The sequence below is a fragment of the Loxodonta africana genome, chromosome 12 (assembly GCF_030014295.1).
Source record: "Loxodonta africana isolate mLoxAfr1 chromosome 12, mLoxAfr1.hap2, whole genome shotgun sequence".
Classification (NCBI taxonomy): domain Eukaryota; kingdom Metazoa; phylum Chordata; class Mammalia; order Proboscidea; family Elephantidae; genus Loxodonta; species Loxodonta africana.
In genome coordinates, this window is record NC_087353.1 from 104,690,092 (window position 1) to 104,715,106 (window position 25,015).

The window sequence follows — 25,015 nt, forward strand, 5'->3', positions numbered from 1 at the left end:
AGAGAAGACACAGCATCACTTATGTATTACTCCTGCCAGAAATGCAAAAGCTGTTTGGAAAACATCAGACAAACCCAAATTGAGGGACTGGCTTGCTACAAAAACGTCAAGGTCAAGAAAAAAGAAAGGCTGAGAGCTGTTCCAGATAAAGGAGGGTAAAGAGACAGGCCAAGAAGCCCTGATGACGCACTTGGCTGCTAAAGGAAAGGTCAGCGGTTTGAACCCACCCACCAGCTCCCGGAGAGAAAGACCTGGTGATCTGCTCTCCAAAAAATTACAGCCTGGGAGGCCCTGTGGGGCGGTTCTGCTCTGTAATACGGAGCCACTAGGAGTTGGCATCGACTCCAGGGCACCTAACAACAGCAGAGAGGCAGTTTGGCAGTTTGGTGTACTGTGGTGGCTTGGATCTTGGTGTGAGGCTGGAAGCCATACCACCAGGATTTCAAGTACCAGCAGGGTCACCCGTGGCGGACAGGATTCAGCAGTTTCCAGACTAAGACAAACTAGGAAAAAAGGCCCGGTGATCTCCTTCCACAAATTAGCCAAGGAAAACTCCATGGCTCACAATAGAACACTCTCCGATATAGTGCTGGAAAATGAGAGTCCTAGGTTAGAAGGCACTCGAAACACACAGTGGCTGCAGCAATGGACTCAAGCATACCACCAACCACGAAGATGGCACAGGACGTTTTGTAAAAACAAGGTCATATATTTGTCCTTTTGTGACTGGCTTATTTCACCCAGCATGATGTCTTCAAGCTCCATCCATATTGTAGCATGATCAAGACTTCATCTCTCCTACTGGTGAGTAGTGTTCCACTGTACGTATGTTCCACATTTTATCCATTCATCTGTTGATGGGCATTTAGGTTGTTTCCCCCTTTTGGCTATCGTGAATAGTGTTGCAATGAACATCGGTGTACACATCTCTTTTTGAGTCTTTGCTTTCAAGTCTTCTGGGTATATACCTAGGAGTGGAATTGCTGGGTCATACAGTAGTTCTATTTTTAGTTTTTGAGAAACTGCCACACTGTTTTCCACAGCAGCTGTGCCATTTTGGATTCTCACCAGCAATGGATAAGGGTTCCAATTTCCCCACATCCTTGCTAACATTTACTTTCTGGTTTGTTTGTCTGTTTTTCAGTCTTAGCCATCCTAGTGGGAGTGAAATGGTATCTCATTGCGGGTTGTGATTTGTATCTCTGATGGCTAATGACGCTGAGCATCTTTTCATGTGTTTGGTGGCCATTCGAATGACCTCTTTGGTGAAATGTCTATCCAAGTCTTTTGCCCGTTTTATGATTGGTTTATTTGTCTTTTTGTTGTTAAGCAGTTGAAATTTTATATATATTTTTGTTATTAGATTCTTGTCAGATACGTGGTTTCTGAAGATCCTCTCCCAGTCGGTAGCTTGTTTTTTCACTTTTTTGGTAAAGTCTTTTTTTTTTTTAATTGTGCTTTAAGTGACAGTTTACAAATCTAGTCAGGCTCTCATATAAAAATTTATATACACCTTACTATATACTCCTAATTGTTCTCCCTCTAATGAGACAGCACACTCCTTCCCTCCACTCTCTCTTTTCGTGTCCATTCAGCCAGCTTCTGGCCCCCTCTGCCCTCTCATCTCCCCTCTAGATAGGAGCTGCCCACATAGTCTCATGTGTCTACTTGAGCCAAGAAGCTCCTTCTTCACCAGTGTCATTTTCTATCCCATAGTCCAGTCCAATCCCTGTCTGAAGAGCTGGCTTTAGGAATGGTTCCCATCTTAGGCTAACACAAGGTCTGGGGACCACAACCTCTGGAGTTCTTCTAGTCTCAGTCTGACCATTAAATCTGGTCTTTTTATGAGAATTTGGGGTCTGCATCCCACTGCTCTCCTGCTCCCTCAGGGTTTCTCTGTTGTGTTGCCTGTCAGGGCAGTCATCGGTTATGGCCGGGCACCATCTAGTTCTTCTGGTCTCAGACTGATGTAGACTCTGGTTTATGTGGCACTTTCTGTCTCTTGGGCTCATAATTACCTTATCTCTTTGGTGTTCTTCATTCTCCTTTGCTCCAGGTGGGATGAGACCAAATGATGCATCTTAGATGCCCACTTGCTAGCATTTAAGACCCCAGGTAAAGTCTTCTGATGAACAAAAGTTTTTATTTTTTATGAGGTTTCCACTTATTTTTTTTTTTTGCTGTTTGTGCTTTTGTTATTATTTTAGATAATCCATTGTTGAAAGCTAGGCCTGACAGTGTTGCCCCTGCTTGTTCTTCTAAGAGTTTTATGGTTTTACTTTGCACATTTAGGTCCTTAATCCATTTGAATTTGTTTTTGTGTGTGATGTGAGGCATGGATCCTGTTTCATTTTTCAGCATGTGGAAATCCAATTTTCCCAACACCATTTATTGAAGAGACTCTTCTTTCCCCCATTGAATGGACTTAGCTCTCTTGTCAAACTCAGTTGACCACAGACGCATGGATTTATTTCTGTACTCTCAATTCTATTCCATTGGTCTCTGTGTCTATTGTTATACCAGTACCAGGCTGTTTCAATTACTGTAGCTGTATAGTATGTTTTGGAGCTCTGGTAGCACAGTGGTTAAGAGCTCAGGCTGCTAACCAAAAGCTCTGCTGTTCGAATCCACCAGCCACTCCTTGGAAACCCTATGGGGTAGTTCTACTCTGTCCTATAGGATCATTTTGAGTCAGAATCCACTTGACAGCAGTGGGCTTGGTTTTGGTTTGGATAGTATGTTTTAAAAATCAGGAAGTGTGAGTCCTCTTGCTTTGTTCTTCTCTTTCAACATTGTTTCAGTTATTCAAAGCCTCTTGCCTTTCCATATAAAGTTGAGGATTGGTTTTTCCATGTCTGTAAAGAAGGCTGTTGGAATTTTGATCAGGGTTGTGTTGAATCAATAGATCGCTTTGGGTAGTATTAACATCTTAACAATATTAAGTCTTCCAATCCATGAACATGGAACATCTTTCCATTTATTCAAGTCTTCTTTAGTCTCTTTCAGCAGTGTTTTATAGTTTTCGTTGTGTAAGTCCTTCACATCCCTGGTTAGATTTATTCCTAGGTATTTTATTCCCTTAGATGCTATTGTAAATGGAATTGTTTCCCTAATTTCCCTTTCAGATTTCTCATTACTGGTGTATAGAAACTCAACTGATCTTTGTTTGTTGACCTTGTATTTTATAATCTTTTATATATAACAAATAATAAAATAATCCACTGAGGTACTTAATATTGCATATTACTCTTTGTTGAAAGAATAAAGTTATATAAAATTTGCTAGCATAGAAAACCCTAGATCTGCCCACCAGATGGAAGGAATACACAGTCACTGTAAAAAAAACGATCGGTCAGCATTCAGCCATTTCAGGAGGTAGCGTATGATCAAGAACCGACTGTACTGAAGGAAGAGGTCCAAGCTACACCGAAAGCACTGGTGAAAAACAAGGTTCCAGGAATTGAGAATTTTCAACAAATGGATGCGGTGTTGGAAGTGCTCACTCATCTATGCCAAGAAATTTGGAAGACAGCTTCCTGGCCAACTGACTGGAAAAGAATCATATTTATGCCTATTTCAAAGAAAGGTGATCCAACCAAATTCAGAAATTATCAAACAATATCATTAATATCACATGCAAGTAAAATTTTGCTGAAGATCATTCAAAAACAGTTGCAGCATTACATTGACAAGGAACTGCCAGAAATTCAAGCCAGATTCAGAAGAGGATGTAGAACAAGGGCTATCATTGCTGATGTCAGATGGATCCTGGCTGAAAGCAGAGACTACCAGAAAGATGTTTACCTGTGTTTCATTGACTATGCAAAGGCATTTGACTGTGTGGATCATAACAAATTATGGTTAATGCTGCAAAGAATGGGAATGTCAGGACACTTAGTTGTACTCGTGCAGAACCTGTACAGAGACCAAGAGGCAGTGGTCTGAACAGAACAAGGGGATACTATGTGGTTTAAAGTCAGAAAAGGTGTGCATCAGGGTTGTATCCTTTCACCACACTTATTCAACCTGTGTGACGAGCAAATACTCTGAGAAGCTGGACTATATGAAGAAAAACGTGGCATCAGGATTGGAGTAAGACTCATCAACAGCATGCCATATGCAGATGACACAACGTTGCTTGCTGAAAGTGAAGAGGACTTGAAGCATTTACGGATGGAGATCAAAGACCACAGCCTTCAGTATGGATTACACGTTAACAAAAAGAAAACAAAAATCCTCACAACTGGACCAATAAGTAATATCATGATAAATGAAGAAAAGATTGAAGTTATCAAGGATTTCATTTTACTCGGGTCCACAACCAGCACCCAAGTAGGCACAGTCAAGAAATCAAACGATGCATTGCATTGGGCAAATGTGGTGCAAAAGACCTCTTAGAAGTGTTAAGAAGAAAAGATGTCACTTTAAGGACTAAGGGTGCGCCTGACCCAAGCCATGGTGTTTTCAGTCGACTGATACACAGGCAAAAGCTGGACAATGAGTAAGGAAGACTGAAGAACTGATGCCTTAGAATTAGAATGTTGGTGAAGAATATTGAATATGCCATGGACTGCCAGAAGAATGAACAAGTCTGTCTTGAAAGAAGTACAGCCAGAACGCTCCTTAGAAGCAAGGATGGTGAGACTTTGACTCACATACTTTGGACACATTATTAGTAGGGGCCAATCCGTGGAGAAGGACATCATGCTTGGAAAGTAGAGGGTCAGCAAAAAAGAGGGAGACCCTCAACAAGATGGATTGACAGAGTGGCTGCAACAATGGGCACAAACATAACAATGATTGTGAGGATGGTACAGGACCCGGCAGTGTTTCGTTCTGTGGTGCACAGGGTCACTGTGAGTCGGAGCTGACTCAACAACACCTAACAACAATATCTGAGTAGGTTATGTGTTTCTAAGAATTTGTCCATTTCATCTAGGTTATCCAATTTTTTTCCATACAGTTATTCATAATATTCTGTCATAATTCTCCTTATTTCTATTGGGACACTTGTAAAGTCCCCTCTTTCATTTTTTATTTTGTTTATTTGCATCTTTTTTTTGTCAGTCTAGCCAAAGTTTTGTCAATTTTATTAATCTTTTTGAAGAGCCATCTTCTGGTTTTATTGATTCTCTCTTTTTTCTGTTTGGGATTTTATTTATTTAAGCTCTGATCTTTGTTATTTCCTTTTTCTGGTAGGTTTATACTTTTTTTTTTTTTTTTACTTAGTTTGCTCCTCTCTTTCTAGTTCTTGAAGTTGTCAAATTAGGCTATTAATTTGAGATATTTCTTCTTTCTTATGTAGGCATTTATTGCTATAAGTTTCCCTCTGAGTACTGCCTTTGCTGCATCCTGTAAGTTTTGGTATGTTGTGCTTTCATTTTCATTTAATCCTAAGAAATTTGTAATTTTTTCCTTTGATTTTCCATGGGTTTTCAATGGCTAATTTTTTGGAAGTAGGTCACCGGGTGTCTTAGGCTGGGTTCTCTAGAGAAGCAAAACCAGTAATGCATATAAATATATATAGACAGATTTATATTAAGGAAACAGCTCACACGATTGTAGGGGTTGGAATGTCCCAAGTCCTTGGATCAGGATAGAGTCCTTTCACAATTCACAGAGCTGCAGAAGCGGTGAACCCAAGATGAGCAGGTCTGTGAGCAGGGATCCCGCTCACAGGTTGAGACGGTTGAGGAATCCCCAAGGTCGGCAGGCATGACCGCAAGGTTTCTCCTGAGTCACTTAGCTGCAGGGGCTGGTGAACCCAAGATAGGCAGGTCGGTGAGCAGGACTCTTGCCTGCAGGCCGTGAAGATCAGCAAAACCCAGGATGGACAGGTATGCTGCTAGCTCAAGTCCCAAGAACCGGAGGTCAGACAAGAGACAGCTGCTGGATCCAGAACAAGCCAACAATATTTTTAAGGTGAGCAGAAAGGAAGTAGTGAGTGGAAGGCTGAGAGATGAAGGCTGAGGGGGCAGTGAGCCACCACAGGCCCCTTCCCACTGGTACCACTCAGCAGATTCCATCATGAGGGTGATCACATCTCAAATTTCAACAGGAAAGTGATCACAACATTATACAACTGCCAAAACACTTAGAACCAGGGTCCAGCCAAGTTGACACACAATGTTAACCATCACACCAGGGCTTTCTTCCCAGGCACGTCTGGGTGGACTTGAACTTCCAACATTTGGGTTAGCAGCCAAGTGTGTTAACTGTTTGCATCACCCCAGGACTCCCTTAAAGGGACAGGAAGAGCCTTTTCTAGCACTCTTCATGAGGAAGGAACCAGGAGCAGAGGCCTGATATAGGGTGGGTTGCGATGAAGCGGGGAGTGAGTGGTTACCGGAAGTGGGGGGTGAGTTTGTGATCCTCAATAGGGCCAGGGCTTATCCTTGACACCAGACTGGCACTGGAGAGGTGGGAGATGAGAATGAGAAGTCCTGTGCAATACAGTTCAGTTCAATTCAACAAATATTTATTGAGCAGCCAATATGCACTGAGTCACACATTAGGTTCTAACACCCATGGCCAAGTGTCTACCCACATGACCTCACTCTGGCCATTCTGTCTGCTTGCAAACAGCCCTTTCTGTTACCCAATGGATCCTTCCCTAGGCCTAAGGGTCTGGGTTTGACCACATCGGCCCTCGCTGGTGCAAATGGTGATGATGCTCAGTTGCCAACCAAAAGGTTGGAAGTTCAACTCCACCCAGATGCACCTGGGAAGAAAGTCTTGGTGATCTACTTCCGAGAAATCAGCCATTGAAAACCCTATGGAGTGAGGTTCAACTCTGACATACATGAGACTCGACTCAACTGACCCCAACAGCCTCTTTCTCTCATAGCTGCAGAACTTGGTTTAAAGTAGTTGCCCAGTACAAGTTTTCAGAGTTGACTTAAATGGAAGACACTGTGATATAGTAGGTGTTCACCCTGAGTCCGAGGCTGGGGTTAAGGAAGGAAAGCCATTACCAAAATCCATCACACTCACAGGAAAGTAATGGCACACGTGGCTGTCTCAGCAGGCAGGAGGAGGCATTCAATAAAACTCAATAGCATTCTCCCCATCCCCGACTTTTATTTATTGCACAAACAAACCATAGCAATAATGAAAGAAAGAAAGCCTGCCTACAATTCTACCACCCTAATGCGGAAGGCATCTCAGGTTTTTAAATCTTTCTTTCCTGTTCTTGTTCACAGGCACAGCTTTCACATTGTTGTAACATCATTTTGTTTTCTGCTTGAAAAATCGGGAGTGTTCTTTCAGGTTGCTCCGTTATCTTCATAATTACAGCCCCTAACGGTGCAGGACACTCCGTGCGGTGGGTATATCCCAATTACTTAGCATCCTTCCTATTGTTGGCTGGATGGACTGTTTCCAAGTCTTCCCCTTGATGATAAAAAAATAATAAAACTGTCTTTTTATTCGGTTTCCAAAACAAGTTGCTTACATGCTTTTCCTTCAGTCCTTCCAGCAGCCTGCAAGGCGGGTGCTCTTTACACTCGGACAAAGGACTGTAGGGGAAACGGAGGACAGAGAGTGTTCAAACGCTGCCCAGTCGATTCCAACTCACGGCGCCTCCGAGTGTGCAGAGTGGAGCTGGCTGTGCCCTTTCAAAGGCAGATCACCAGGCCTTTCTTCTAAGGCACCTCTGGGTGGGTTTGAACCGCCAACCTTTCAGTTAGTAATCCAGCCCTTAACCATTTGTGCCACCCACAGACTCTGTTAAAAGGCTAGAAGGTGACAAAGGAAGGAGACACAACCGAATTTCAGTCCATTCTTTCTTTTGAAACCAAATCTGCTACTCTTTCCACAGTACTGTATTGCTTTTCAGTTTTTACAGATAAAAGTTCAATAAATATTTTTTAATAGATTTGATTTTCATTTGGGTAACTTCCTTAGATCAGGTTCCTAGAAGTGGGATGGTTGGGTCGAAGGGTAGGAGCCTTTTAGAGGCTCTTGATGTGCGTTGTCAAAAGGTTTTGCAAGGTGTCCTTTCAAGCAGTCCTCGTTTAATTTGCATTCCTTTGATTGCTGAGAAGTTGAACCATTGTAAAATAAGTATTCCCTGTTGTGCGGCTTGAGTTTCCTCTTTGAGGAGCTTGCCTACTCCCAACTCTTCTTGAGATGGTCTCTAAATTCAGTTGGGATATTCTCAAGGTCATAATGTGGCTCTTGCGGATTTATTTAAATTTTCTTCAGCTTCAACTTGAACTTGCTAATAAGCAACTGATAGTCTGTTCCATGATCGACCCCTGGCCTCATTCTGACTGATGATATTAAGCTTCTCCATTGTCTCTTTCCACAAATGTAGTCAATTTGATGCCTGTGTATTCCATCAGGTGAGATCCACTTGTATAGTCACCATTTTACGTTATTTAAAAAAAAAAAAAAAAGTATTTTCCATGAATAAGTTGTTGGTCTAGCAAAATTCTATCATGCAATCTCCCACATCTTTTCTATCATCAAGGCCATATTTTCCAACAACTGATTCTTCTTGTTTCTAACTTTCACAGTCTAATCGCCAGTAATTATCAATACCATCTTGATTGCATGTTTTATCAATTTCAGACTGCAAAAGTTGGTAAAAAAAAAAATATATATTCAATTTCTTCATCGTTGGCCTTAGTGGTTGGTACATAAATTTGAATAAGAGTCAACTTAACTGGTCTGCCTTGTAGGTACGTAGATATTATCCTCTCACTGACAACACTTTATTTCAGGATAGATCTTGAAGTGTTCTTTTTCACAATGAATGTGACGCCATTCTTCTTCAGTTTGTCCATCCCAGCATAGTAGACCATTTGATTGTCCAATTCAAAATGGCCAATACCAGCCCATTTCAGCTCACTAATGCCTAGGATATTTATCCTCAGGTATTCCGTTTCATTTTTGACAACTCTCAATTTTCCTTCATTCGTACTTCATACATTCCACATTCCAGTTATTAATGGACGTTCACAGCTGTTTCTTCTCATTTTGAGTCATGACACATCAGCAAACGAAGGTTCTGAAAGCTTGACTTCATCCACATCGTTAAGATCGACTCACTTTGAGGAGGCAGCTCTTCCCTAGTCATATTTTGAGTGCCTTCCAACCTGAGAGCCTCATCCTACAGTACTATATCAGACAATGTTTCACTGCTATCCGTAGGTTTTCTCTGGCCATTTTTTTCAAAAGTCGATTGCAAGGTCCTTCTTTTCCAGTCTGCCATAGTCTGGAAGCTTCCCTGAAACCTATCCACCATGGGTGACCCTGCTAGTATATGAAATACCGGTGGCATACCTTTCAGCACCACGGCAACACACAAGCCACCACAACATGACAAACTGACAGACAAAAGGTGTATATATACCATTTGTGTATAAATACAAATGTGTATGCCATTTATTTTTGTTTTCTTCCCTCCTTTATCCAATATTTTATAAAATATAAGATATAAACAAGGCTAGTGTGTTTTTGGTTGTATGCATGCTATTAGTATCATGTTAGGTACACGTATGACCTTATAATTGTCTTTAGATTATTTGTACAGGTGCCAAGTTGACAAGGGATGGACTGTCATGGTTATGTTACGTGTCAACTTGGCTAGGCCATGTGTGATGCTTAAGGTTGTATGTCATCTTGGCTGAGCCATGATTCTCAGTGGTTTGACAGTTATGATGTAGTTTGGTAGCTATGTAATAATGTAATCGCCTCCATGATGAGATCTGTTATGTGCAACCAATCATTTGGAAAGGAGTTTCCTTGGGGGTCTGGCCTGCATCCAATATAGGTGGACCATCTGGCAAAGCTTATTCGCTTTTGCTCGCTCTGGATCCTGCAGCTGGTTCCTGTTCATTGGACCTCCAGTTCTTGGGACTTGAGCTAGCAGCTTACCTGCCAATCTTGGGATTCATCAACCTCTGCAGCCTGTGAGCCAGAGGGCTCCTGTCTGATCCGTGATCTTGAGTTCACCAGCCCCTGCAGCTACATGAGTCAGGAGAAGCCTCCAGCCTGATCCACAGACTTGGGACTTTCCAGCCTAAGACACCATGATTCCCAGTAGTATGTAATTATCCTCCATTTTGTGTTCTAATGTAATTGTCCTTCTGTTTTATTGTTTTAAATCCTAAACATCTATGAGGCAGGATTAGTGTGGGGTGTATCTTAAGATACCTCTATTAAGGGTGTGACTCAAGTCACAGCCTTACTCAGGTCACACACTTACCACACTTACTTACTCAACTCACACCATTGTCTGATATAGGGAGAGTTTCCTTGAGAGTGTGGCCTGCATCCAGTATATATGGATGCTCTGGAAAAGCTCTTTCTTGCTCTGGATCTTCCATATGGCTCATCATCATCTGACCTCCAGTCCTTGGCACTTGAGCCTGTCATCTGACCTGCTGATTCTGGGATTCATCAGTTTCTGCAGCCCTGTGAGCCAGTTGCCTGCCATCGGACCTGTTGATTTAGGGATTCACCAGCTTTCAAATCACCATGAGCCAACAGCCTACTGTCTGAGCTGTTGACTGTGGGTTTGTCAGCCCCTGCAGCTACAAGAGTCAGGAGAAGCTTCCAGCCTAAGGCCTGACCCCCAGATTTGGGACTTGTCAGCCTCTACAGCTGCATGAGCTATTTCCTTGAGATAAATCTTATATGTATATACATGTATATGTATATGTACATATGTGTATATATATATGTATTTTATATATATATGCTTCACTGCTCTTGCTTCTCTGGAAAACTCAGCCTAAGACAGATATGAAGGACCATATGACCCACCAATTCCACTCCTAGGTATATTCCCAAAAGACTTGAAAGCAGAAACTCAAAAAGAAAGTCGTACACCAAGGTTCATTGCTGCACCATTCACAATAGGCAAAAGGAGGAAACAACCTAAATGCCCATCAACGGATGAATGGATAAACAAAATCATGCATACAATGGAATGCTACTCAACTGGTAGGAGAAATGAAGTCTTGATACATGCTACAGTATGGATGGAGCTGGAAGACATTATGCTGAGCAGAAGAAGCCAATCACAAAAGGACAAATATTGCATGACCTCACTTATATAAAGAAGAGGCTAACTTACAGAGACCACCGTTTATTAGTGGTTACCAAGGGTAGAAGAGAGTGGGGGGAGGAGGGTTAATGGTGATGGAAAATCCCTTTGACTAAGGGTAGGGTTGCACAGCCAATTATTTTAATTCCTGTCAGTAACTTGTACACCTGTAAAAAGTTGAATTGGCAAAAGCTGTGTGATAGATATATTTACAACAATGACAAAAAGAAAAAGAAAAAAGAGTAGCTGCTGAGGCTTCTTATATACAACCAAACACCTCAAGGGATTTGGTTTCTTGGTTTGGAGGTTTAAGGTCATGGTTTCATGGGACATTCCGATTAATTGGCCTAATGATATGTTTATTGCTTCTGCTCTACCTCCTAGTTTGTTGCATAGCATCTGGGGTCTTAAAAGCTTGCAAGGAGCCATCCAAGGCACAAAAATTGGTCTCTATTCACATAAAGCAAAGAGGAAGAAGGAGAGTCAGGAATAGGAGGAAGATATGGAGCCCAGATATGGAATGCGTGGCTAATAACTACCATTATTGAACATTTTAATCAAAGACTCCATGAAAGAATCCTATTCGAAAGAGGGAAAATAAAGAACAGAATTTCAAATTCTCATGGACTGTAGACTTTCTAGAGTCATGGAGGGTAGATGAACCCCTGAAACTTCTGCCTTGAGATAATCTTTAAACCTTAAACCAAAAGTATCCCCTGCAGTCATCTTAAAACCGAACCATAGTTTAGCTTCACTAGTGAAAAGGTCTGCCTTGTGCATTATACTCTTCTAGGAGCTATCTATATGAGATCAAACTGGCAACTGCAACTCCAAAGATTAGATAGGAAGCTTAGGGTTCAGTGAGTTTATGTTAATGAAGGAGGAACAACTCAGAAAAGGAAGGTGAGAATGGTTGTACAACTCGAAGAATGTAATCGATGTCATCAAATTGTTACATGTAGAAACTGTTCAATTGGTGTATGTTTTGTTGTGTATATTCTCAACAAGAAGAAAATAAATTTTAGAAAAAAAAAGAAAGGAAAACCCATGGAGCTGTGGGACAACTAGGTCAACTGGCATAACTTAGTTCATAAATATTCTACATCCTAGTTTGGCGAGTAGCATCTGGGGTCTTAAAAGCTTGTGAGAGGCCATCTAAGACACAACTACTGGTCTCTCCCCATCTGGAACAAAGAAGAGTGAAGGAAACCAAACATTCAGGGAAGAAATTTGTCCACGGGACTAATGGCCCACCCAAACCACAGCCTCTTCTAACCTGAGACCAGAAGAACTAGATAGTGCCCAGCTACCACTAACAACTTCTCTGACAAGGGACACGGTAAAAGCTCCCGGTTAGAATGGGGAAAAAAATGTAGAACAAAACTCAAATTCATGAAAAAGACCAGACTTACTGGACTGGTGGAGACTGGAGGAACCCCCAAGACTATCGCCCTAAGACACCCTTTAATCAGGAGCTAAAGACACTCGCCAAGGTCACCTTTCAGCCAAATAATAGAGTGATTCATAAAATAAACAATAATACCCACGAGGAATGTGCTCCTTTAAACAATCCACTATAGGAGACCTACAGTCAACATTTACCCAAAAGCAAAGATGAGAAGGAAGGAGGGGCAGGAAAACTGGATGGATGGAAACAGGGCAGGTGGGGTGGAAATGGTGGGAGTGCCGACAGATTGCGGGAACCGTAACCCATGTCACGGAATAATTCGTGTATGATTTGTTGAGTCGGAATCCAACTTGCTGTATAAACTTTCACCTAAAACACAAAAAAATGTTCAAAAAAAAATCAATTGATTGTACCAACAACAGCCACAACAAAATAAATAAAATTTTAAAAGAAAACTCAGAGAGAGCACAATTCTACTCTGGGGTCATATGTGGGGTCACTGTGAGCCAGAATCGGCTGGATGGCAACTGGTTCTGATTTGGTCCCCTAAAAGCCCCTAGGGACCATTTTTGATAAATAAAAACTCCAGATCTGGGCAGTACTAATAAAGAACATTTACCGATCTGTGAAGCTATTTGTTTAAAAAAAAATCGTCCTGCAAAGAAACAGGAAACAATCGCCATTGAGCTTAGATTTAATGAAGTACTTTTACTGGAAAGAATAAAGCAACATGAGAAGAATATAAATTCCAGGAAGAAGACAGCCTGTGTGGCTGCCTGGTCTCTTTTGTCGTCCCTGTTCTGCGGAAGCTGAAGATGCATCATCCCCCCTCTGTCTGTCTGAAGAGCCACCACGATCAATAATTGCTTACTCTTCTTAACATTTTCAAATACGTTTTGGCAAGCCACCAAGCGGTTCACTCGGCCACCAGAGGAGACCGTCCAGCCCACCGTTGTTGTGAGCAGCCCGCTATCCCCCACCATACTTCACGAAAATGTTTGCCTGGGGATCGTCATCTTTCTTTAAAAAAACAAAATTCCTCTTACAGAGCTAGGCTTATAATAGGCTTTCTTTTCCTGACCTTGTTATTCATTTTTATGCTGAAATAAAATTTTATAGCTCGAGCATCCCCAACACACTTCAAGCAACCTCACGCTGTTCTCGAACATTGACTAAGTGAGCAGCCAGCTGGAAAGGCCACCAGTGGCAATGCTGGTGGCAGCTAAGCCTGGCTCCACAATTGTACCTTTTATGGCACAGCCGTCTTGCAGCATTTACAACTCAAAAATGCTACCCCTGCGTGCTCACATTCAGATGCAGGCCTCTGTGAGTCAGCGAGGTGCCAGTCTCTCTCTCTCTGAGACTTGCATGCTTTATTTATAATGTTTATCCACTTTATTCATTCAGGTATGTATTTTCCAAAGCACTAGAATTTCTGGGGCGTTTTGACGATGTACAGAGACAGGGAGGGAATGTTAGAAACCTGCTCGGGAGATCTGGTGTGCAGGGTGATGAGAAACCCAGTCTCCTCGCTCCTGCCTGCAGGCATGAGGACACTCAGGGACAAAATGGTACACGGGGTTAATGGCCCATACCCTTCTCCATTAGGGCACAGTCATTGCTGAGAAGAGCAGAATAAGATCCTAAATAAAACTAGACCAGAGAATTCTTTCTTTGCTCCCTCCCAGGGCTAAAGTGGTACTAAAACCAACCAGTTGTCACCGAACTGATTCTGACTCATGGAGACCCCATGTGTGCAGACTAGAACTGTGCTCCATAGGGTTTTCATGGCTGTGTCCTTTCAGAAACAGATTGCCAGGCCTTGCTTCCACGATGCCTGTGGGTGGGCACAAACCACCAACTTTTGGTTCGTAACCGAGTGCTTGACCATTTGTACCACCCAGGGGCCTGGAATGGTACTGCAGGGTGGAAACTATTTTCCTTATAAACTAGAATACTTTGTGGAGAACACATTTGGGAGTCAGGGAGAGACCCAGGAAAGGGGAGCAAAGAGAAGCTGGTTCTCAGGCCAGGTTCTGTTGGTGACTTGTAGTAAAAGGTCTGTTCCAGTTAGCATAACAAACTACCTTAAGCTTAGTGGCTTAGAAGGACTTTTTTTTTCCTCATGAACGTGCAGCGTGGGCAAGGCTCATGGGCTTTTTGCTTGCTCTTGATCCTGCAGCTGGCTCCTGTTCATCTAACCTCTGGTTCTTAGGACTTGAGCTAGCAGCTTACCTGTGGTCTTGCCTGCCGATCGTGAGATTCATCCACCTTCACAGCCTGTGAGCAAGAGCCCTGCTCTCTGACCTGCCAATCTTGGATTTGGCAGCCCCTACGGCACTGAGTTTTTTTTGAGTTACCACTATACGAATCAGGAGAAACTACTATCCTGACCCACAGACTTGGAGTGTTCCAGCCTCTACAACCACGTGAGCCATTTCCTGGACGTAGATCTTCCTATATATATTTATATGCTTTGCTGGTTTTGCCACTCTAGAGAACCCAGCCTAGGACACTTATTATTTTATATATTTTATGTGTTTCTGAACTATTTTATAATAAATATAAATTTTAAAGATACTGGTGGTCTTTTGTTGTTATTGTTCGTTGCTATATAATTTTATATTTTTATCAAGTCAGCTCCAACTCATGATGACCCCATGTATAATACAACAATATGTTGCCCAGTCCTGTGCCATCTTCCTGAGTATTGGTATGCTCAAGTCCATTGTTGCAGCCACTGTGTATTTTGAGTGCCCTCCAACTTAGAGGGTTCATCTTCAAGTATCAAACAACATTCTCTTGTGGTCCATAGAATTTTCATTGACTAATTTTCAGAAGTAGATCACCAGGCCTTTCTTCCCAGTCTTAGTCTGGAAGCTCCACTGAAACCTGTCCACCATGAGTGACCCTGCTAGTATTTGAAATACTGGTGGCATAGCTTCCAGCATCGCAGCAACACACATGACACCACCCGATGACAAACTGACAAATGGTTGGTGGACTGGTAGGCTACCCATCCCTAAACCCAGAGACCTTGGCTACACTCTAGCCTTCTCCTTGTATGGAAAGCCAGGTGGACCATCCACTGTCCCTCCTTGTCTTGGCTGCTCTCTTCAACCCCTTCCCTAGTACTCTCCCACCCACAGGACAGCCATATGATCAACATTGCATGATCCTCTCCTCACCGACCATGGCAGATTAAACTATGAGTGATCACTCTTCCTAGCTGGACCAATTACATTCTTTGCATGAGGCATTTGGAATTAGAACTGAAATACAGCAGGCAGTGTACCATTGTTGGCAATGCAATGGGCAGGCTTAGGAGGTGCAGACGGAGCGTGCCAAGAAAACTAGCTGCAGAGAGAGATAAGATGGGCAGACACGCAGAGAAAAGCTGAGCTCTGCACTGCCTGGGTCCTGGCTCCAATCCTTTCCTGATGTCCAGCTGCTTGCCTGCCCCTGTGTCCTGGCAGGCATTCCTATAATGTTAGATAAACCCCAGTTTTCTGGCTAAATTGGTGTGAGCAGGGCTTTGCCCAGCTCTAGGGAACAATTCCCATAGTGTTCAGTGCGAATGTCATCCCCTGGAGAAGAGGATGCCATTCACTTGGAACACAAAATGAATGGGGTCCCCTCGAGCTGTGCTGCAGAGCAGTTCGTAAGAGACCCTGGAGGAAGCCAGTCCAACACCCTACCCTGGGTGACGAGTAGTGGAAATACTATTGTGGGGAATGCACACAGAATGGAACTCTAGCCCCTGAGTGACCTTAGGTGAGTCACTGGCCCTGGTACTCAATCTCCATCTGTCCAGTGCGGCTCTGTGATGGAAGCCCTACAGCCCTGACACCTGGGACTCCAGTGTCCGTTTTGAGTGTGTGTTGGGAACAACACTACACGCCCTTATCTCAAGAAAGATTTCATTTAGATTCCTTGACAGAAAATATGCTGACTTTCTTGTGGAAGGTAATGATTTATGCTGAGTGTCACCTCTGCAGCGGAAGGCTGTGACCTCATCCTGCCGCATTTTCCACCTCCTCTGGACTCGTTTGGCCTGGGGCTGCACAGGGAACCTGGACTTTAACACCAGCTTAAAAAAAAAGGCTGTCATCCAGTCAATTCCAGTTTTCTTGGCTATAGTCTTTAAGGAAGCATATACCAGGCCTTTCTTTCACAGAGCCACTGGGTGGATTTGAACCACCAATCTTTCAGTTAGTAGCCGAGAGCAAACCATTCGCATTAGCCAGTGACCTATCAGCTTCACCAGGCTTGTTTTTCTCTCCTCACTTAAATTGTGCATTAGGGTTAGGGTTAGGATTACCCTTAGAGCCAGGGTTATTTCCAGGGTTGGGATTAGAGTTAGGGTTAGGATAGGCCGAGGGCTCAGGCTGGTGTTAGGGCTATAATTAGGGTTAGAGGTAGATGTAAGCTTTCTTGTTGTTCTTGTTAGGTGCCGTCAAGTCAGCAAGGATTCACAGCAACCTGACGTACAACAGAGTGGAAACGTTGCCCAGCCCTGAGCCATTTTCAGGAGTTTTGTAATGTTTGAGCCCCTTGTTTTGGCTAGTGTGTCAATCCACCTCATTAAGGGTTTAGGCTAGGGCTGGTTTAAGTTATAGTGCTACGGCTTGAGTTGGGTTTAGGGTTAGGGTTAGGGCTAGTCTTAGGGTTAACTGAGAACCCAGTGCCCTCGCTTGGTCTTGCATGTTTGGTTTCTACCTTCTGACTAGTTTTTCCAGTTTTCTTTGCTGTCTTTCCTTCTGCCCGCCATGTTCCTGGAGTCTTTCTGCACCCTCATCTCCTCTCAGAGAGCCTGTAGCCCAGGGACCGCCTTTGTGCAAATTAGAAAAAGCAACCCTCGTTCACTTCCTTTTTTCTCCTAGAAAATTGTCTTACTATTTCGACATTTTTCTTTAGATCAGATTTACCTAAAGCCAAATGTGTGTATCTTAAGAGTACAATCCAATCAGTTTTCCTAGGTGTATATGCTCATGTAACCTGCACACCTATTAAGACACCGAACATTCCACCACCCCAGAAATTTGCTCTGTGCCCCTTGCAACCACAGATCTCATTCCTATCACTATAGAATGGTTTTGCCTTTTCTAGACTTAATATAAATAAAACCTACATTATATACTCTTCTGTGTAAGGGTTCTTTCAAATGGCATGTTTTTGAGATTTATGTTTTATTTTACTATCTTTTTTAGTACAAGACTTATATTCTGTCTTTTTGTTTTTTTTTCTTAAACACTTTATCACTATCGGCCTAAAGCCTATCACAGTAAATGTACAAATGTGGTGAGACTTGAACTTGCTTACTTTGGACACATCATCAGGAAAGGACATTATGTCTGGTAAGGTAACCCCAGTAACCCAGTGAGGGCTAATAAAAATGAGGAAAACCCTCAATGAGGTGGACTGACAATAGTTACAACAATGGACTCAAGCATATAAAAAATATAAACAATCATAAAGATGGTGCAGGACCAGGCAAGGTTTCATTCTGCTACACACAGGGTTGCCATGAGTCAGAGATGACTGCACAGCGACTAACAACGACAGTGTTAGCTGTGATCCCTATTCTCATACGATGGGCTCTGCTGAGAAATCTCCAGTCTCTGCTGATGTCCACACTGACAACGGCTTTGATCAGGAGGGAGAAGCCAAGAGGGCGGCTTAGTCAGACACACCACGCCATCCCTCTACAGCAAAGACCTGAGAAACCAAGTGAACAGATGCCGTCGACAATCCTGAAATCCTGAGCGTCATAAGGAAGGATAAAGAATTTAATCAAACACCAATGGGAAGAAGAAACTGAACAAAGGCAGCAAAAGGAGAGTAATACAGAACGGAGATGCCCTGCCAGCCGTTCTGGCACAGGATGGCCATCTTTAGACAAAGCCAGCAGAGAACCCGGGTGCACAACACAGGAAGGCAGCCTCACGGAATTCCCATTAATATACACAGAAGATGTGTACAATACCCCTAGTCAAGCAAGGTGAGAACGTGATCCCGCTCTAAGGAGGGAAAGTACAGGAAAGAAGGTGAGAGCTCTGGGGAGTCTGGCACCAACAGAGTAGGGAGAGAGCCAGGATCCGGAGTCAGGTATACTCACCAGCGGTAGTCCCTAACCTTTAGACTGGGTGGTACACACGAAATAATAGATCTATAGAGTATGAATTGTAGGTTCCCCACCCAACCAGACCCCAAGCAGCACCCTCCTCCTCACACCTGCTTGGGGCCAGGTCCTGAATGTTGGTCGCAGCCAACGAGAAGTGCCCAGGCACACATACCTGGTTACCAGAAGAGCACACTCTCCCCGCCCCACCCTCCTGATCATCAGCTGCAGAAAACCCCATACCCCTGCCACCTTGCCCACCCAGGGACCATAATACAAGCCCTTCCCTTCTTTTCCTGATTGAGCCCTCTCTGCCACCCTCCCCTGCATATCCGACAAGTAGCAGTAAGCATGTTTTCGCACCCCCACTCACCCACCAACCACCTCTACCTGCTGAACAAGCAAGTGGCTGTGATCGGGCTCCCACACAACCACTCACCTGCCACTCCCCCCACTTAGACAAGGGCCAGTGCCCTCACACCCACACATCTTCTGGGCCTCCACCCACCTGCCCAAACTGGCAAGTGGTGGCAAGTGCACACCTGCACACCCGGTTGGCCACCACTCACCCCCTGTCCCAGCGAGCAGCAGTGAGCAGATGCCCATGCCCATGCTCGGCCACCACCCACCCCCATCCGCTGACACGGCAAGTGGTAGAGAGAGCATTTCTGTGCTCCGGCCACTCACCCCCATCTGTCAACCCAGAGAATGGCGGAGAGCACGTGCCCTTGCACCCACTCACATACCACCCATGCCCCTGCCAATCAGTAGAGCAGTGGTAAATGTGCTCTCACTTGCCCCCTCGCCCACCACTCCTACCATACCTGCCGCCTCACCCACTCAGTGAGTGCCATCACCTGCTCCTGCACCACTGGACAGAAGACAAACAGCAGCCAACGCCTGCCCAGCCCGCCCTCAGACACCCCATGAGACCAGCAAACAGAGACCCATGCTCACACTGCCTGCCTCTGCCCTGCCCACTCGGATACAGGTGGTGAGCACTCCCATGACACCAGACTAAAAACTAGCAGAGCACACCCGCCCCACTGCCCTGAATATATCAAAACAAATCAAAACAATGCAAAAAAAAAAGGACAAAACAAACATACGATCAATCAATAAATAACACCTTAATGCCTCAGAGGCAACAGACAATATCAAATCATGTAAAGAAGCAGGACTAGATGGCTCAAGCAAGTGGCTAAAATAAAGGACCAGAAAACTTTCCTGAGAAAGAAATGGTAATGGAACTACCTGACAAGGAATTGAAAAGACATATATAGGATCCTCAAAGAGATCAAGGAAGACACAGACAAAACCAATGAAAGCACAGACAAAGCTCTAGAATGATTCAGGAAAACAATACAAGAACAAAATGAAAAAAATAAATAATTAGAAACCATACAAAAACTGGAACTAGAAATCTAGAAGATTAACAACAAAACATCAGAAATAGATAACTCAATGGAGGGACACAAAAGTAGACTGAATCAAAGGAGAAAAGAACGAGCAAAATAGAGGACAAATCCTTTGATAATAATTTGTTTGAGGAAAAATCAAAAAAGATTGAAAAGAGATAAAGAAAGCCTAAGAGTTATGTGGGATAATATCAAGGGGAATAATTTATGCATGATTGAAATTCCAGAGCAAGAGTAGGAAAAAAAAACAAAAAGCACAGAAAGAATTTTTGAAGATTCACTGGCAAAAACTTCCCCAAAGTCATGAAAGACAAGTAGATTTCCATCTAAGAAGCTCAACAAACCCCACACAGGATAGACTCCAAAAGAAAGTCACCAAGGCATATCATAATCAAGCTTTCCAAAACCAAATAAAGAATCCTGAGAGCACCTCAGGAAAAGCAAAATATCACCCACAGAGGGGAACCAATAAGACTAGGCTCTGATTTCTCAGCAGAAATCATGCAGGCAAGAAGGCAATGGGATGGTGTACATAAAACCCTGAAAGAAAAGAATTGCCAACCAAGAATCATGTATCCAGCAAAGTTAACCCCCAAATATGATGGTGAAACTAAGATATTCCCAAACCAACAGAAATCAAGGGAATTCGTAAAAACCAGACCAACCTCACAAGACATATTAAAGGGAGTCCTTGGGACAGACAACCAATGACATCAGACAACAACCTGAGATTAAGACATACAACAGCATCACCCAAATACCAATCCAGATAAAGAATTCTCAAAAGTAAAATAAAGCTACAAAACTGAAAACGGGGAACCAGACACATCAATTTGTAAATGATGGCAACTTCGGAACAAAAATAGGATATAAATGGTATAGTTATAGAACTTCCGTATGGAGCTGAAGTGAAGGCAACATCAGAAAATAATAGACTATTTAAACTTAGTAAGGTAAATGTAAATTTCAGAGTAACGACAAAGAAATTTAATAAACCTACTCACCAAAATAAAAAAAGAAAATCACAAAAACTCAGTAAACACAAAATCAGTAACACGAAAGAAATGAAAAAGAAAATCCATAACAAAAAGAACTCAGCACAGAAAATTATGCAGAACAAGGAAACTATCAACACCACAAAGAAAAGCATAAAAAAATGACGGCAGTAAATTCATACCTATTGATAATCACGCGGAATGTAAATGGTTTAAATGCACCAGTCAAGACACAGAGAGTGGCAGAACGAATTTAAAAAAACATGACCCATCAATATGTTGCCTACAAAAGACACACCTTAGACAAAAAGATCTAAATAGGTTAAAAATCAAAGGAGGAAAAAAAAACATATCAAGCCAACAATAACTGAAAAACAGCAGGAGTGGCAATATCAATGGCTGATAAAATAGACTTTGTGACCATTAAATTTGTGTGTCAACTTGGCTGGGCCATGATTTTCAGTGGTTTGACAGTTACGATGTAGTTTACCAGTTGTATGATGTGATCACTTCCAAGATGAGATTTGATTTAATGTGATCACTTCCATGATGGAATCTGCTGTGAGCAGCCAATCAGTTGAAAAGGAATTTCTTTGTTGTGTGGTCTGGATTGAATGTAAGTGGACTCTCCGGCAGGGTTTGCAGGCTTTTGCTCACTCTGGATCCTGCAACTGGCTTGAGCTAGCGGCTTACCTGCAGTCTTACCTGCCGACTGAGGGATTCATCAGTCTTTGCAGCCTCTGAACAAGAGCCCTGCCGTCTTGCCTTTGCCAGCCCCTGTGGCTATGTGAATCAGGAGAAGTCTCTGACCTGACCTACAGATTTGGGACATTCCAGCCTCTACAATTGCCTGAGCCATTTCCTCGACATAAATCTGTTTATATAGATGTTTATATGTGTTACTACTTTTGCTTCTCTAGAGAATCCAGCCTAAGATGGGCTTTAAGTCAAAATCCATCCTAAGAGACAAGGAATGGCATTATATAATGATTAAAGGGACAATCCACCAAGAGGACATAGCCATAATAAATATTTACATACCCAATGAAAGAGCTTCAAAATACATAAACTCTAGCAGTACTGAAAAGAGCAACTGACAGTTCTACAATAATAGTAGGAGACTTTAACACTTCACAATCAACAAAGAACAGAACATCTTGAAAGAAACTCAACAAAGATACAGAAGATCTAAATAACACAGTCAACCAACTTGACCCCAAAGATATACAGAAAACTTCACCCAACAGCAGCACTGTACACTTTTTTCTCCAATGCACATGGATCATTCTCCAGAATAGGCCACATTTTAGGCCACAAAGCAAGCCTCAGTAAATTCAGAAAACTTGAGATAATACTAAGCATCTTCTGTGTTCACAACACTATAAAACTAAAAGTCAACAATAGGAGGAATAAGGAAAGAAATCGAATACATGGAAACTGAGTAACACTTTGCTTAACAACAACTGGGTAATAGAAGAAATTAAAAAATGAAATTAAAAATTCCTAGAATCAAATAAGAATGAAAACACAACATCCCAAAACCTTTGGGACACAGCAAAAACAATGCCAAGCACTCAGAGAAAAATTTATACTAAGAAAAGCACACATCAAAAAAGAAGAAAGGGCCAAAATCAATAGCTTAACCCTACAACTTGAGCAAATAGAAATAGAGCAGCAAAGGAAGTCCACAGTCAACAGAAGAAAGGAAATAACTAAGATTAGAGCAGAAACAAATGAAACAGAAAAACAGTAGAAAGAATCAAAAAGACTAGAATTTGGTTCTTTGATCAGCAAAAAATCAATAAGCCACTGGCCAAATTGACAAAGGAAAAGAATGAGAAAATGCAAATAACCAAAATAAGAAATGAGATTAGTGACCCTACAACAGAGCCAAATGAGGTAAAACAGAATTTCATAAACACTTGTACTGGAACAGATTTGAAAACCTTGAAAAAATGGACAAATTCCTAGAAACACACTACCTACCTAAACTAACACAAACAGAGATAGAAAATTTCAACAGAACCATAACGAAAGAAGAAATTGAAGAGGTCATAAAAAAAAAAAAAAAAAATCCCAACAAAAAAAGCCCCGGCCCAGGTGGCTTCGCGGCAGAATTCTATCAAACATTCAGGGAAGAGTTAACACCAATTCTACTCAAATTATTCCAGAACAAGAAAAGGAAGGAATACTCCCGAAATCATTCTATGAAGCCAGCATAACCCTGATACCAAAGCCAGGTAAAGACACCACTAAAAAAGAAAATTACAGACAAATATCCCTCACAAATATAGACGCAAAAATTCTCAAAAAAAAAAAAAAATCTAACCAATAGAATTCACCATATCAAAAAAATAATACATCCTGGGCCAGTGGGATTCATACCAGGTATGCAAGGTGGTTCAACATCAGAAAATCAATCAATGTAATTCACTACATAAATAAAACAAAAGAAAAAAATCACAGAGTCATCTAAATAGATGCAGAAAAAAGCATTTGATAAAATCCAACACACCTTCCTGATAAAAACTCCCAGCAAAATAGGAACAGGAGAGAAATTCCTGAAATAACTAAGGGCATACATGCAGAACCAACGGCCAACACTATTCCCAATAAACAGAGACTAACAGCATTTCCCTTGAGAACAGGGAGCAGATAAGGATGCCTTTTATCATCATTCTCATTCAATATAGTATTGGAAGTCCTAGCAAGAACAATAAGGCAAGAAAGGAAAATAAAGGGCATCCAAATTGGTAGCTGCCAGAAATTCAAGCCAGGTTCAGAAGAGGTGATGGAACCAGGGATATCATTGCTGATGTCATATGGATCCTGACTGAAAGCAGACAATACTAAGATGTTTAACTGTGTTTTATTGACTATGCAAAGCCACTTGACTGTGTGGATCATTACAAATTATGAGTAACATTGCAAAGAATGGGAATTCCAGAACACTTAACTGTGCTCTTGCAGAACCTGTACAGAGATCAAGAGCAATCAAGAGCAGTCATTCTAACAGAATAAGGGGATATCGTGCAGTTTAAAATCAGGAAAGGTATGCGTCAGGGTTGTGTCCTTACACTATATTTATTTAATGTGTATACTGAATAAATAATACAGGAACCTGGACTATATGAAGAAGAATGTGGCCTCAGGATAGGAGGAAGACTCCTTAACAGCCTGTAATATTCAGATGCCACACAACCTTGCTTGCTGAAAGTGAAGAGGACTTGAAGTATTTACTGATGAAAATCAAAGAGCACAGCCTTCAGTATGGATTACACCTTAACATAAAGAAAACAAAAATGCTCACAACTGGACCAATGAGCATCATCATGATAAACGGAGAAAAGATTGAAGCTGTCAAGGATTTACTTGGCTCCACAGTCAACACCATGGAAACAGCAGTCAAGAAATCAAAAGATGCATTGCATTGGGCAAGTCTACTGCAAAAGGCTTCTTTAAAGTGTTGAAAAGCAAAGATGTCACTTTAAGGACTAAGGTGCGCCTGACCCAAACCATGGTGTTTTCCATCACCTCATACTCATGTGAAAGCTGGACGATGATGAAGGAAGGCCACAGAAGGACTGATGTCTTTGAATTATTATGTCGGTGAAGAGTACTGAACACACCATGGACTGCCAGGAGAACAAGCACATCTGTCTCGAAGGAAGTACAGCCAGAATGCTCGTTAGAAGCAAGGAGGGCGAGACTGCATCTCACACACTTCAGACATGTTATCAGGAGGGACCGGTCCCTGGAGAAGGGCATCATGACTTGGTAGAGTAGAGGGTCAGCCAAAAAGGGGAAGAGATGGATTGACACCGTGGCTGCAACAATGGGCTCAAGCATAACAATGATTGTGAGTATGGCACAGGGCTGGGCAGAATTTTGTTCTGTTGCACATGGGTTGCTATGAGTCAGAACCAACTCGATAGCACCTAACTAACAAATTGGCAGGAAAGAAGTAAAACTATTCCTATTCTCAGCTGACATGATCCTATACATATAAAATCTCAG